This window comes from Gorilla gorilla, chromosome 10 (assembly GCF_029281585.2).
Source record: "Gorilla gorilla gorilla isolate KB3781 chromosome 10, NHGRI_mGorGor1-v2.1_pri, whole genome shotgun sequence".
In the NCBI taxonomy this organism is placed as follows: Eukaryota; Metazoa; Chordata; class Mammalia; order Primates; family Hominidae; genus Gorilla; species Gorilla gorilla.
The window spans coordinates 76,098,400-76,114,051 of NC_073234.2; the positions used below are offsets into that span (position 1 = coordinate 76,098,400).

At 33.2% G+C, this 15,652-nt stretch overlaps 1 protein-coding gene across 5 annotated transcripts in view; it reads left to right on the top strand.

The window, feature by feature from the left end:
• The window catches only part of DNAI7 (dynein axonemal intermediate chain 7), a 100,473-nt gene that overhangs the window by 7,454 nt on the left and 77,367 nt on the right, over positions 1-15,652 (top strand). The window contains exon 1 of one of the 5 annotated variants that reach the window (XM_063694109.1): positions 4,112-4,215. The exons of the other annotated variants lie outside the window; for them this stretch is intronic. The gene's annotated coding sequence lies outside the window, so the exon portion shown is untranslated. Of the gene's footprint in view, positions 1-4,111; positions 4,216-15,652 lie in introns of those variants that run through there. 5 annotated transcript variants of the gene reach the window in all.

Here is a 15,652-nt window from a genome sequence, read left to right on the forward strand (position 1 = left end):
TGCCATCTTAGGCATTATTTCCTTTTTTGGGACATAATAAATACATCTTACATCTGATGACATCTTAGGTTCAATGGAGTAAGTATACCTTGGGGACCTTTTTGTTTTGGCGTATTGAAATTACCTCACTCTTTTTCATGGCTGCATCATATCTCATTGAAAGTATGCTACATGATTTTTATGTTGGCCCTATTTTTTGCTATCACAATCAAGGCAGGAATGAAGATCCTTATATATAAGTTCTTGCAAACATGGAAGAATATTTATTTCATTGATTTAGCAGTGTTCAAGGCATTAAGTGAACAGCAGCAAGACCAACTTCCTGCCTTCATGAAGCTCACATTCAACTTGAGGGTGGGAAGTGAGACAGGAATATAAATAATATAATTTCAGGTAGCTTTTAATACATAGAAACTAAGAGGTCATGAAAAAATGTGGGGTAGGGCTAATGATGATGCTATTTCATATAATATGATTAAGGAAGTAAAATTTAAGAAGAGACCTGGATGAAGCAAGGGAATAGGTTAGTAATTACCTGGGGGAATGAGTATATTAAGCAGGAGAAACAGACATAGTTTAGAATGACCTTGGTGAAATGCCAGTGTGGTTAGAACAGACAGTGAGGTAGAAAGTGAAAGATAAAAACACGGCATGGAGACTGTGGTTAATCAGGAGCTGGTTTGTAGTTCATGGCCAAGTAAGCCGTGGTAAAGTATTTGGGTTTTATTGTGAGTGTGATGGGCAGCCTGGGAAAGTTGTAAACAGAAAAGTGGCATGATCTGATTTACATTTTTAAAGGATCACTTTGATTGCCATGTGGAAAATTCACTGTAGGGGGACACAAGGGTAAAAGTAGGGGTACCCTTTAGGAATCCATTACAGCAGTGTAGGTTAGAAGTCTTCAAACTGAGAAGTAAATCATACTCTGACAGGTGTACAAAGGTTTTCTAAGGATACAAGGACACAGTCTTATGGAAATCAATCTTCAGATGATTGACTTCCATATTTACCTTTTCCTGAGAAAATGTGGTCATACATTAAAAAAAAACCCTGCCTTTTTACCATTGCATCCTCCTCTGTCACAATCACCCTTCTTACAAAGTAAAGCTTATCTGTTATCTACTCCCATTCTCACTGTGATTCTTTGCCCTTGGGCCTGGGATGTGAAACGTTTAGACAATTCAAAACATTGATGTTGGCAAAGCTAACATCAGACACTAAGGACTTCCTGTTTTTGTCTGCCTTACCTGTCTTTTTGGAAGTGGTGAAATGTGTCATTAGAAGTATTGAGATATTGTGAATTTATACATATGGTAGTGTGAAGTGGTGATCATTTTTGTTTAGTTACATTGCCCATGAGATTATTATCAAATTATGGTACCAAAGAGTGTATCAAGTTACATTGTGAGAGTTTTTTTGGTACTATCATTTGACAATAATGTTTTGGTACCAGACTACAAAGATAATGTAATTAATTTTTTAATGAAGAAAGATTAGTGTATTAGTAAAAATGTGAGTGTAATATTTTTACGCAGATTTCAAAGTTGCCTTTTGAAACCACGTAATTTAAATTAATATTGTTCATTGCAAAAGTTAGAAAATTGCATAAGACTATAGAAAAGGTTATGATACCTGATGTACTGTTAAAAAACCCATCACTACATTTATATTAATATATTTTTATCAGAAACCACTGTACTTCACAGAATACATGAAATACAGAAAACAGTGATTAGACTATGAGAAGAATTGCCTTACAAATTGATGAATATATAGATGATTCCAGTTAGTCTCAGTTAATAATTTATGACTTTTCTTCCAGTGAAGAAAATGGCATTATTAATACAAATTTGATGTTCAAATTACTGTTTAGGAATACAACTGTGAAGAGATTTTACAAAACTTTTAATACTTTATTTGAATTGATTGTATTTTGATTGAAATCATGCTCAACTACCCCCAGGAATGGGACTGTAATGAATGGGCAAAAGGGGGGTGCTTATTGCTATAGTCTGTACTTTAAATTCTATTTTCATTTAGGAACACTATCATCACAAACAGGCTTCAGTTGCCAAAGAGTGAGTCCTGGTTTTCGTGGAACATTCAGTGCTGACACTAAAATATAAATGGTATTGAGTTCAGGACATTAAAATTGCATCTTTTAAAAACAATATATGAGGGAATTAAATCAATTTACATCTGGCTTATAATCAAAAATGAGATAGGTTGCCATGAACATGCATATCAACATATTTATTTGTACCAAAAAATGAAGTCAGACTGTCTGATAGAAAGTAAGTCTAATATGGCCATTTAGTTTAAGTTCAAAAACAGTTTTGCCAATTAGGTAAATGGTAGACATTTTTTATACTTCAAATGAGCTAAATCTGCAGCTTTAAGATTTTGGTGAAAGTGATATGATAAAAAAATTATCAGAAATAATATTTTGATCTTTCTGATTTCATTAATTTGAGGCTTAAGATTTTTGGGACTGCCATTTCTGCTAAAAACAATAAATAGTGCTCACTACAATGTATACGGATAGATCAAAGCTATCATCTTAAAAACATTTAAGAGGCGATAATACAGGAAGAAATTATCAGGAAAAAACCTGAGTGAAGACATAAACCAAAGAAGTAATGGAAGCACTACAACTGTTTTTGTTTTTTGTTTATTTTATTTTATTTTAGAGACAGGATCTTGCTGTGTCACCCAGGCTGAAGTACAGTGGTGTAATTACAGCTAACTGTAGCCTCAATCTCCCAGGCTCAAGTGATCCTCCCACCTCAGCCTCCTGAGACTACAACCATGTGCTACCATGCCTGGCAATTTCTTTTTCTTTTTCTTTTTCTTTTTTTTTAATAGAGATGGGATCCCACTGTGTTTTCCAGGGTGGTCTCAAACTCCTGGGCTCAAGCAATTCTGCTTTGGCCTCCCAAAGTGCTGGAATTGCAGGCATGAGTCACCATGCCCAGTCCAAAGCAATGTTTATCATGAGGGTATTTGCAGAGCTGGGCAGAACTTGAGCTTTGGTCTTCATAGCAAAAATGAAAGCCAGACAGTGGAATGATGTCTTCAATGTGCTGAAAGAAAATAGCTGCCAACTTAGAATTCTGTACCAGCTAAAATAAGTTTTCAAAAATAAAGGTGGAATAAAAACATTTTCTTACAAACCAAAACTGAGTTTGCCACCTGCAAAACAGATTATGTCTGTACAGTATAAAACAAAAACCATAATAAAAAACATGTGGGTTTAACAGTAATTAAACTAAGATACATGACAACAAACAACCCAGATGTTCATCAGTTGATTAATCAATAAACAAAATTTGGTATATCTATGCATCGGAATATTATTTGGGCATAAGAAGGAAGTACTGATGCATGATATAGCATGGATGAACCTCGAAAGCATGCTAAATGGAAGAAGCCAGTCACAAAAGACCACATTTTACATGATTACAGTTATATGAAGTGTCCAGAAGAGGCAAATCTACAGAGACAGAAAGTAGATTCATAGTTTCCATGAGCTAGGGATTTGGAAGAAGTGGAGAGTAACTACTAATGAGTATAAGATTTCTATTTCAGGGTGACGAAAAATGTTCTAAAATTGATTGTGGTGATGGTTACACAACTCTGTGAATATACTAAAAACCATTAAATTGTGCACTTTTTATGGGTGAATTACATGGTATGTGAATTATATCTCAATAAAACTATTGTTAAAAACATGCATGATAATAGTAATCCATAATTTGGTAGGGGAAGGACAGATTGAGTTAAGGCATTCTAAAGTCCTTGGGAAAGAGGATACAGGTCTGGATATAGAAGGCATATTTGTTGACTTTCTATAGTAGTAGCCATTAAAATTACACAGTGTATAACTTCTCAACTGGTAGAGAGAACATAGTGGAATAATAAAAAAAAAATCAGTTGAAAAGTTACCAAGAAGTAATACAGAATAACACCCAAAGGTAAGATAGTATATTTAAGCCCAAATATATCAGTAAATACATGGAATATAAATGGATCTATTACTCTTGTTAAAAGTGAAAGATCATCAATAATAAAGAATAAAATCCAACAATAATCTTCTTACAAACAGCCACCTTAAGAATAAAGATTCCAGCAATTTGGGAGACTGAGGCAGAAGGATCGCTTGAGTCCATGGGTTTGAGACCAGCCTGGACAACATAGACCCCATCTCTACAAAAAGTAAAAAATTAAAAAAAAAATTTAAATACAGAAAAGTTGGAAGTGAAATGATGGAAAAAGTCATACTATACAAATTACTAGAAAAACAAAAGCTTATATAGCTGTATTAATATTAGACACAATAGACTTTAAGACAAAAAGCACTTCTAGAAATAAAGAGGGACATTTTGTGGTGATCAAGATTTTTGTTTATTTGTTTTGTTTTGAGCATTGGTTTCAGCAGGAGCCCAAATCCCAGCATTACCCAATATACCCACGTACAGGTTTGTTACATGGGGATATTGGATGATGCTGGGATTTTGGCTTCTGGTGAAACCATTGCTCAAATAGTGAACTTAGTCCCAATACGTAGTTTTTCAACCCTTGTCCCCGCTCCCTCCCCTCTTTTAGAGTCCCCAGTGTCTATTGTTTCTACTCTTATGACCATGTGTACCCACTGTACTTATAAGTGAGAACATTTAGTATTTGATTTTCTGTTTCTCCTTTAATTCACTTAGGGTAATGGCCTCCAGCTGTATCCATGTTGCTGCAAAGGACATAATTTCATTCTTTTTATGGCTGTGTAGTATGCTATGATGTATATGTACCTCATTTTCCTTCTTTCCTTCCTTTCTTTCTTTCCTTTCTTTCTCTCCTTCTCTCCTTCCCTTCCTCCCTTCCTTTCATTCCTTTCTTTCCTTTCTTCTTTTCACTTCATTTCCTGGGCTGAAGTTCAGTGGCATGATCTTGGCTTACAGCAGGCTTGACTTCCTGAGCTCAAGCGATCCTCCCACCTCAGCCTCTCAGGTAGCTGGGACCACAGACGTGTGCCACCACATCTAGCTAATTAAAAAAAATTTTTTTTAGAGATGAGATCATTCTGTGTTGCCCAGGCTGGTCTTAAACTTTGGGGCTCAGGTGATCCTCTTACCAGGGCCTCCCAAAGCACTGAGATTACAGGCATGAGAGCCACCACGTCTGGCTTGTGTGTGTGTGTGTGTGTGTAGACAGTCTCACTCTATCACTCTGGCTGCAGTGCTGTGGCACGATCACAGCTCACTGCAGCCTCGACCTCCCAGGCTCAAGCGATCCTCCCACCTCAGCCTGAGTAGCTGGGACTATAGGTGTGTGCTACCACACCCTACATTTTCTTTATCCAATCCACTGTTGATTAGGTTAATTAGGTTGATTCCATGATTTTGTTGTTGTGACTAGTACTACAATAAAATACGAGTACAGGTGTCTTTTTTTTTTTTTTTTTTTTTGAGATGAAGTTTCGCTCTTGTTGCCCAGGCTGGAGTGCAATGGTGCGATCTCGGCTCACTGCAACCTCCGCCTCCCAGGTTCAAGTGATTCTCCTGCCTCAGCCTCCCGAGTAGCTGGGATTACAGGCATGTACCACCATGCCCGGCTAATGTTGTATTTTTAGTAGAGATGGGGTTTCTCCATGTTGGTCAGGCTGATCTCAACCTCCCAACCTCAGGTGATCTGCCCGCCTCGGCCTCCCAAAGTGCTGGAATTACAGGCGTGAGCCACCGCGCCCAGCCTACAGGTGTCTCTTTGAAAAAAAAAAAAAAAATTTCTTTTCTTTTCAGCAGATACCCAGTAGTGGGATTGCTGGGTTGAATAGTAGGTTTATTTCAAATTCTTTAATAAATTTTCATATTGTTTTCAATAGGGGTTGAACTAATTTACATTCCCACCAACAGTTCCCTTTTTTCTGCATCCTCGCCAACGTGTTTTTTTTTTTTATTTTTTAATAGTAGACATTCTGACTAGTGTGAGATGATATCTCACTGTGGTTTTAATTGATATTTATCTGATTAGTGATCTTGAGCATTTGTTCATGTGTGTTGCCACTTACATGTCCTCTTTTGAGAAGTATCTGTTCATGTCCTTTCCCCACTTTTTAATGGGGCTTTTTTTTTCTTATTAAGTTCCTTATCGATTCTGGGTATTTGTCCTTTGTCAGATGCATAGTTTGAAAATATTTTCTCCTATTTTGTAGGTTGTCTGTTGACTGTGTTGTTTCTTTTGCTATGCAGAAGCTCTTTAGTTTAATTAAGTCCCATTCATCAATTTTTGTTTTTGTTGCAATTGCTTTTAAGGTCTTAGTTATAAATTATTTGCCTAGGCCAATGCCCAGAAGAGTTTTTCCTGGTTTTCTTTTAGGGTTTTTTATAGTTTGAGGTCTTGGCTGGATGCAATAGTGCACATCTGTAATCCCAACACTTTGGGAGGCTGAAGCAGAAGGATTGCTTGAGGCTGGGAGTTCAAGACCAACCTGGGAAACATAGTGAGACCCCCACCTCTGCAAAAAATGAAAATAAAAAATTAGCCAGATGCCGTGGCATGCATCTGTAATTCTAGCTACTCCTGAGGCTGAGGTGGGAGAATTGCGTGAGCCCAGGAGTTTGAGATGACAGTAAGCTATGATTGCACCACTGCACTCCCATTCTTTCCTGAATGACAAAGCGAGACTCTGTCTCAAAAAAAATTATAGGCCGGGCACGGTGGCTCGTGCCTATAGTCCCAGCACTTTGGGAGGCCAAGGCAGGTGGATCATCTGAGGTCAGGAGTTCGAGATCAGCCTGCCCAACATGGCGAAACCCCGTCTCTACTAAAAATACAAAAAATTAGCCGATCGTGGTGGCAGGCGCCTGTAATCCCAGCTACTCAGGAGGCTGAAGCAGGAGAATCTCTTGAACCTGGGAGGCGGAGGTTGCAGTGAGCCGAGATTGCACCACTACACTCCAGCCTGGGCGACAAGAGTGAAAAAAAAAATTATAGTTTGAGGTCTTATATTTAAGTCTTTAATCCATCTTGAGTTAATTTTGATATATGTTAAGAGTTAGGGGTCCAGTTTCATTCTTCCGCAAGCGGCTAGCCAGTTTTCCTAGCATCATTTATTGAACCCAGTGTCCTTTTCCCATTGTTTGTTTATTTTTGCTAACTTTGTTGAAGATCAGTTGGTTGTAGGTGTATGGCTTTATTTCTGGGTTCTCTATTGTGTTCCGTTGATCTGTTTTTATACCAATACCATGTTATTTTGGTTGCTACAGCCTGTAGTATAGTTTTAAGTTTGGTAATGTGATGGCTCCAGCTTTCTTCTTTTTGCTTAGGATTGCCTTGGCTATGTGGGCTCTTTTTTGGTTTCATATACATTTTAGAATTGTTTTTTCTAGTTCTGTGAAAAATAACGTTGGTAATTTGATAGGAATTGCATTGAATCTGTAGATTGCTTTGGGCAGTGTGATCATTTTAGTGATACTGATTCTTCTAATCCGTGAGCATGGATTGTTTTTCCATTTGTTTGTGCCATCTGTGATTTCTTTCAGCAGTGTTTTGTAGTTCTCTTTGTAGAGATATTTCACCTCCTTGGTTAAATATATTTCTAGATATTTTATTTTTGTGTGCATGACTGTTGTAAATGGGATTGAGTTATTGATTTGCTTCTCAGCTTAAACGTTGTTGGTGTGTAGAAATGCTACTTGTTTTTGCATGTTGTATCCTGAAACTTTACTGAAGTCGTTTATCAGGTCCAGGAGGCATTTGGAGGAATCTTTACCGTTTTCTAGGCGTAGGATCATGTTGTCAGTGAACAAAGATAATTTGACTTTCTCTTTTCCTATTTGGATGCCTTTTATTGCTTTCTCTTGACTGATTGGTATGGCTAGGATTTCCAGTACTATTGAATAGGAGTGATGAGAGTGGACACCCTTTTCATGTTCCAATTCTTAGGGGGAATGCTTTCAGCTTTTGCCTATTCAGTATGATGTTGGCTGTGGGTTTGTCATACATAGATGGTTCTTACTAGTTTGAGATATGTTCATTTGACACCTAGTTTTTTGAGGGTTTTTTTTTTAATCATGAAGGGATATTGGATTTTATCAAAAGGGTTTTCTGTGTCTATTGGGATGATCATATGGTTTTTGTTTTTAATTCTGCTTATGTGGTAAATCACATTTATTGATTTGTGTATGTTGAACCATCCTTGCATGATGATAAAGACTTGATTAGCCAAGGAAATCTAATTTTAAATTTGTGTATACCTAATTACAAAGCCTTGAAATATACAATGCACAAATTCAGGGAACTACAAGGAGAAATAGACACATCCACAAATAGACACATCCACAATCATAGTGGAAGATTTTCTCTTTCAATAATTAATAGAATAGTGTTTAAAAAATCAGTAAGGATTTAGAAGATTGGAGCAGCACGATAAACAAATCTAATGAATTAAACATATTTAGAACACCACACCAAACAAGTAGAGGATTCTAAGCACACAAACATTTTCCCCCAAAATTGCTAGTATACTATGATACAAAACTATTCTCAAAGTTCAGTGCATGAAAACAATTCAGAGAATGTATCATAATGAATATTATATTGAAGGTAAAAATAATTCAGTAGCAAACAGGAAGGTACAATATACTTGGAATTTTTAAAACATTCTAAAATGGGTCAAGAAGTAATATAATGGAAATTAGAAAATATTTTAAACTTATTGTTAAGGAAAATACTTAAAAATTTGTGGAATGTATGTAAAGCAATACTTAGAGGGAAATATGTAGACCTAAATATTTATATTAGAAGAAGAAAAAAGGCTAAAAATTAATGATCCTAGGTATCCTTCTCAAGAATTCAGAAAAAGAATAAAACCCAAAGGAGAAGGAAGGAAATAATAAGAACAAATATAGAAGGAAGGAGAAGAAAGGAAATAATAAGAACAAATATGGACATTAATAGAAAACACAGAATAGAGTGAGTCAGTAACCTCATACCCTTCAAGTCTTCACTTAAATGCCGCCTTCTCCATGAGGCCAATCCAAACCACTGTATTTAAAATTGTGATTTTGTCCCTTTCACAACTACACCAGCCATCTGGAGTCCCCCTACTTTCTTCCATATCACTTATCACTCCTTAAAATATTGTATAATTTATTTTAAATTTTAGTATATTGTTTTTGCCTTCCTCTTTACATTTGAATTGTAAGTGCAAGGATTTTTGTTTACTTTTATATCTCAAATAAGAGGCACATGTTAGCCTCTCAGTATTTATTAAATAAATGAACAAGTCACAGTAGATTTCTTTGAAAACTGATAAAATCGACAATTATCTGATATGTCAAGAAGAACAAAAGGCATAAATAATAAATATTAAGAATGAAAAGGGAGACATGACTTTAACAATAAATGACATTATTTGAGCAACTTTATATGCCAATATATTAGAAAACTTAGATGAATTAGACAAATAGCCAGAAAAAAATTAAACTGTTTTCATGAAGAAGTAGAAAACCTGAATAGTCCTATAATCATTTAAGAAATTAAATCAGTGGTTGTAAATATTCCCAGAAAGAAAATTCTAGGTCCATAAGTCTTTATATGCTAGTTTTTCATTCAGAGGTAAAGAAATAATTTCGTACTTAATACAGATTCTTCTAGAGCATGACAAAAGGGGGAACACTCCTTAAGTCATTTTGAGTTAAATGGATAATCTGAAGATATTATGAGAAAGGAAAATGGAAGTGCATTCATGACACAAATACAAAAATCCTAAACAAAGTATTACCAGGCTCAATCTGGAAGATGATAATAAATCATGACACAATTCAGTTTATCCCAGGAAGGGAGAGTTGGTTTAATATGAGAAATTAGATAAATACAATTAGATTGAATTAGAAATGCATTTAATGCATTTTACCATTTGATAGGTTACAGCGCACTTTCTTAGTCTGATAAAGATGTCTATATTTTTTAAACACCTTTTAGATGAGCAAAAGTGCTGAAATTAACAAATATTGACTTGGATAATAATTGTGGGAGTGTAAATTTGAAATAATGATTGTGGAGGTGTAAATTAGAATAACTACTTTGGACAGTTCATCTTTAGTAAAGTTGAAAATGTATGTACCCATCAGTTTTATTTCTAGGGACATATAACAGAAAACCCCTTGCAGACGGACACCAGGTTAGATATATTCAAAGGTTTATAGCAGCATTAATGATAGTAAGAAACCAGAAACAATCCAATGTCTAGCAATAGAAAAAGGATAAATAAATCAATGGATTACTATTCAGCAGTGAAAATATACAGCCATAGCAATATCCATCAACATGAATGAATTTTCCAAACCATAATGTTTATCTAAAGAAGTAAATCACAAATAAGGGCAAATATTGTATTTTTCCACTTAGATATCTAGAGTAGTCAAACTCATATAGACAAAGTAGAATGGTGAGTGACAGGGCTAGGGGCAATGGGGAGCTATTGTTTAATGGTATACAGGGTTTCAGTTTGGGATGCTGAAAAAGTTCTGGAGGTGGATTGTGATGATTGTACATCAGTGTGCGTGTGTTTAAAGCCACTGAATTGCACACTTGAAAATGGTTTAAATGACTGGGCAAGGTGGGTCACATCTGTAATCCCAGAACTTTGGGAGGCCAAGGCAGATGAATCACTTGAGGTCAGGAGTTCAATACCAGCCTGGCCAACATGGAGAAACCCCACCTCTACTAAAAATACAAAAATTAGCCAGGCAGGGTGGTGGGCACCTGTAATCCCAGCTACTCAGGAGGCTGAGGCAGGAGAATTGCTTGAACCTGGGAGGTGGAGGTTGTAGTGAGCCGAGATCGCACCACTGCACTCCAACCTGGGTGACAGAGTGAGACTCCATCTCAAAAAAAAAAAAAACAGAAAATGGTTAAAATGGTAAATTTTATGTTATGTATACTTTGCCACAATTAAAAAAAGCAAATCACAATAATATACATAAAGTATCATTAAATTTATGGAAAGTTCAAAAATCTATATTTTTCATATATATACATAAGAAAACTATAAAGAAAAATAAGGAAATGATCACAAAAGTCAGAGATCATCTGTAGGGGTAATTTTTATTGTAAATCAGCATCTAATTTTTGGCATAGGAGGTGAAGGAATTCAAAGAATTGCATGATGTTACTATAACCTATTCTGATTGATTTTTAAATATAAACCAGGTTTCTCTCTCACATATTTATAAAAATTAAAAAATAAAAATAGAATTAATCTGAATTTCTGTTTCATTCAGCACTAGCTAGCATTTATCCATGGATTATGAGCTAACCAGAAAAAAGAAAAAGCCCAACATTTCATCAAGAGATGTACATCCAGGAAAATTTTAGTTTTTATGTTTAACATTTAGTTATCAAAATTTATAATATGTTACTTTATTCAGTTGTGTACTGAAAATAAGATTAACTCAATCTAGAGCAGAGTTTTTAATACTTAGAGACAAACGAAATAAATTTTTTAATTTAAATTTTTATTCATATTTTTATAACAAATATAAAAGGATCAACAAAAGTTTTTCAAGTATATTACATTAGGATAAGATTCTGTGAGGGAAGTGGCGTGGAAATATGAACTCAAATAGAAAACAGATTAACATTTTTATTTTAAAAACTTGTTTATATTTTAAATTGGTCATTAAATCTCTGTGGTATGTAGATTCTATTGGATATATCCCTTTTTCTGAGATGGAGTCTCGCTCTGTCATCCAGGCTGGAGTGCAGTGGCATGATCTCGGCTCCCTGCAATCTCCACCTCCTAGGTTCAAGCACTTCTCCTACCTCAGCCTCCCGAGTAGCTGGGATTATAGGTGCCTGCCACCATACCCAGCTAATTTTTTATATTTTTTAGTAGAGATGGGGTTTCACCATGTTGGCCAGGCTGGTCTCAAACTCCTAACCTCGTGATCTGCCCACCTCAGCCTCCCAAAGTGCTGGGATTACAGGTGTGAGCCACCACACCCAGCCTTCTATTGGATATATCTTAAGCAGTGATGGATATACTTCAAAGAGTACTGTGAAAGTTTTATTTTAAGGATCATATACTTGAAAGGACAATATTCACAGCTATTTAAACTCATGATAAAAAGTTTTCAGTGACACCTTAAAAATGTGTAGAGTCGGGCGCGGTGGCTCATGCCTGTAATCCCAGCACTTTGGGAAGCCAAGGTGGGTGGATCACTTGAGGTCAGGAGTTTGAGACCAGCCTGGCCAACATGGTAAAACCTCATCTCTACTAAAAATACAAAAAATTAGCCTGGAGTGGCGGCAGGCACCTGTAATCCCGCTGAGGCAGGAGAATCCCTTGAACCTGGGAGGCGGAGGTTTCAGTGAGCCAAGATTGTGCCAGTCTGGCACGACAGAGCGAGAGTGCGTCTCAAAAAAAAGAAAAGTTTAAAAGCAAAACATATAGTTCATCCACTGCAATGGGAAGGCAGGCAGACAAAAATATAGATAGGCTCAAAGATTTGGTGTGTAAAGATTTTTCTCTTCTGAAAACTTCTATTTTTTCAGTGACATAAGAGGTAAAGTCAGCAGCTGAGAGTAGAGTGGAAGAGAGGATTTTGGAGGTTTGAAGTGAGAATGAAATAGTTGTGGGAATTCTGGACAGTGCTTAGAGTCTATTTTTTAAATTTATTTTTTAAATTTTATTTTTTCATAACTTATTGAAGTACAGGTGGTATTTGGTTACATGAGTAAGTTCTTTAGTGGTGATCTGTGAGATTTTGGTTCACCCATCACCCGAGCAGTATACACTGCACCATATTTGTAGTCTTCTATCCCTTGCCCTCCTTCCACTCTTCCCCACAAGTCCCCAAAGTTCATTGTGTCGTTCTTATGCCTTTGTGTCCTCATAGCTTAGCTCCCACACATCAGTGAGAACATACAATATTTGGTTTTCCATTCCTGAGTTACATCACTTAGAATAATAGTCTCTAGTCTCATCCAGGTCACAGCAAATGCTGTTAATTCATTCCTTTTTATGGCTGTGTAGTATTCCATCATATATATATATGATATATATATTCCATATATGATATATATGATATATATATTCCATATATGATATATATGATATATATATTCCATATATGATATATATGATATATATATTCCATATATGATATATATGATATATATATTCCATATATGATATATATGATATATATATTCCATATATGATATATATGATATATATATTCCATATATGATATATATGATATATATATTCCATATATGATATATATGATATATATATTCCATATATGATATATATGATATATATATTCCATATATGATATATATGATATATATATTCCATATATGATATATATGATATATATATTCCATATATGATATATATGATATATATATTCCATATATGATATATATGATATATATATTCCATATATGATATATATGATATATATATTCCATATATGATATATATGATATATATATTCCATATATGATATATATGATATATATATTCCATATATGATATATATGATATATATATTCCATATATGATATATATGATATATATATTCCATATATGATATATATGATATATATATTCCATATATGATATATATGATATATATATTCCATATATGATATATATGATATATATATTCCATATATGATATATATGATATATATATTCCATATATGATATATATATTCCATATATGATATATATATTCCATATATGATATATATATTCCATATATGATATATATATTCCATATATGATATATATATTCCATATATGATATATATATTCCATATATGATATATATGATATATATATTCCATATATGATATATATATTCCATATATGATATATATGATATATATATTCCATATATGATATATATATTCCATATATGGAATATATATATGATATATATATTCCATATATGATATATATATTCCATATATGGAATATATATATGATATATATATTCCATATATGATATATATATTCCATATATGGAATATATATATGATATATACATTCCATATATGATATATATGATATATACATTCCATATATGATATATATGATATATACATTCCATATATGATATATATATGATATATACATTCCACATATGATATATATATGATATATACATTCCACATATGATATATATATGATATATACATTCCACATATGATATATATGATATATACATTCCACATATGATATATATATGATATATACATTCCACATATGATATATATATGATATATACGTTCCACATATGATATATATATGATATATACGTTCCATATATATGATATATATGATATATACGTTCCATATATATGATATATATGATATATACGTTCCATATATATGATATATATGATATATACGTTCCATATATATGATATATATGATATATACGTTCCATATATATGATATATATATGATATATACGTTCCATATATATGATATATATATGATATATACGTTCCATATATATGATATATATGATATATACGTTCCATATATGATATATATATGATATACACGTTCCATATATATGATATATATGATATACACGTTCCATATATATGATATATATATATCATATACACGTTCCATATATATGATATATATATATCATATACACGTTCCATGTATATGATATATATATATCATATACACGTTCCATGTATATGATATATATATCATATACACGTTCCATGTATATGATATATATATCATATACACGTTCCATGTATATGATATATATATCATATACACGTTCCATGTATATGATATATATATCATATACACGTTCCATGTATATGATATATATATCATATACACGTTCCATGTATATGATATATATATCATATACACGTTCCATGTATATGATATATATATCATATACACGTTCCATGTATATGATATATATATCATATACACGTTCCATGTATATGATATATATATCATATACACGTTCCATGTATATGATATATATATCATATACACGTTCCATGTATATGATATATATATCATATACACGTTCCATGTATATGATATATATATCATATACACGTTCCATGTATATGATATATATATCATATACACGTTCCATGTATATGATATATATATCATATACACGTTCCATGTATATGATATATATATCATATACACGTTCCATGTATATGATATATATCATATACACGTTCCATGTATATGATATATATCATATACGTTCCATGTATATGATATATATCATATATACGTTCCATGTATACGTTCCATATATACGTTCCATGTATACGTTCCATATATATGATATATATGTTCCATATATATGATATATATGTTCCATATATATGATATATATGTTCCATATATATGATATATATGTTCCATATATATGATATATATGTTCCATATATATGATATATATGTTCCATATATATGATATATATGTTCCATATATATGATATATATCCTATATAGGATATATATGTTCCATATATAGGATATATATCCTATATAGGATATATATGTTCCATATATATGATATATATGTTATATATGTTCCATATATATGATATATATGTTCCATATATATGATATATATGA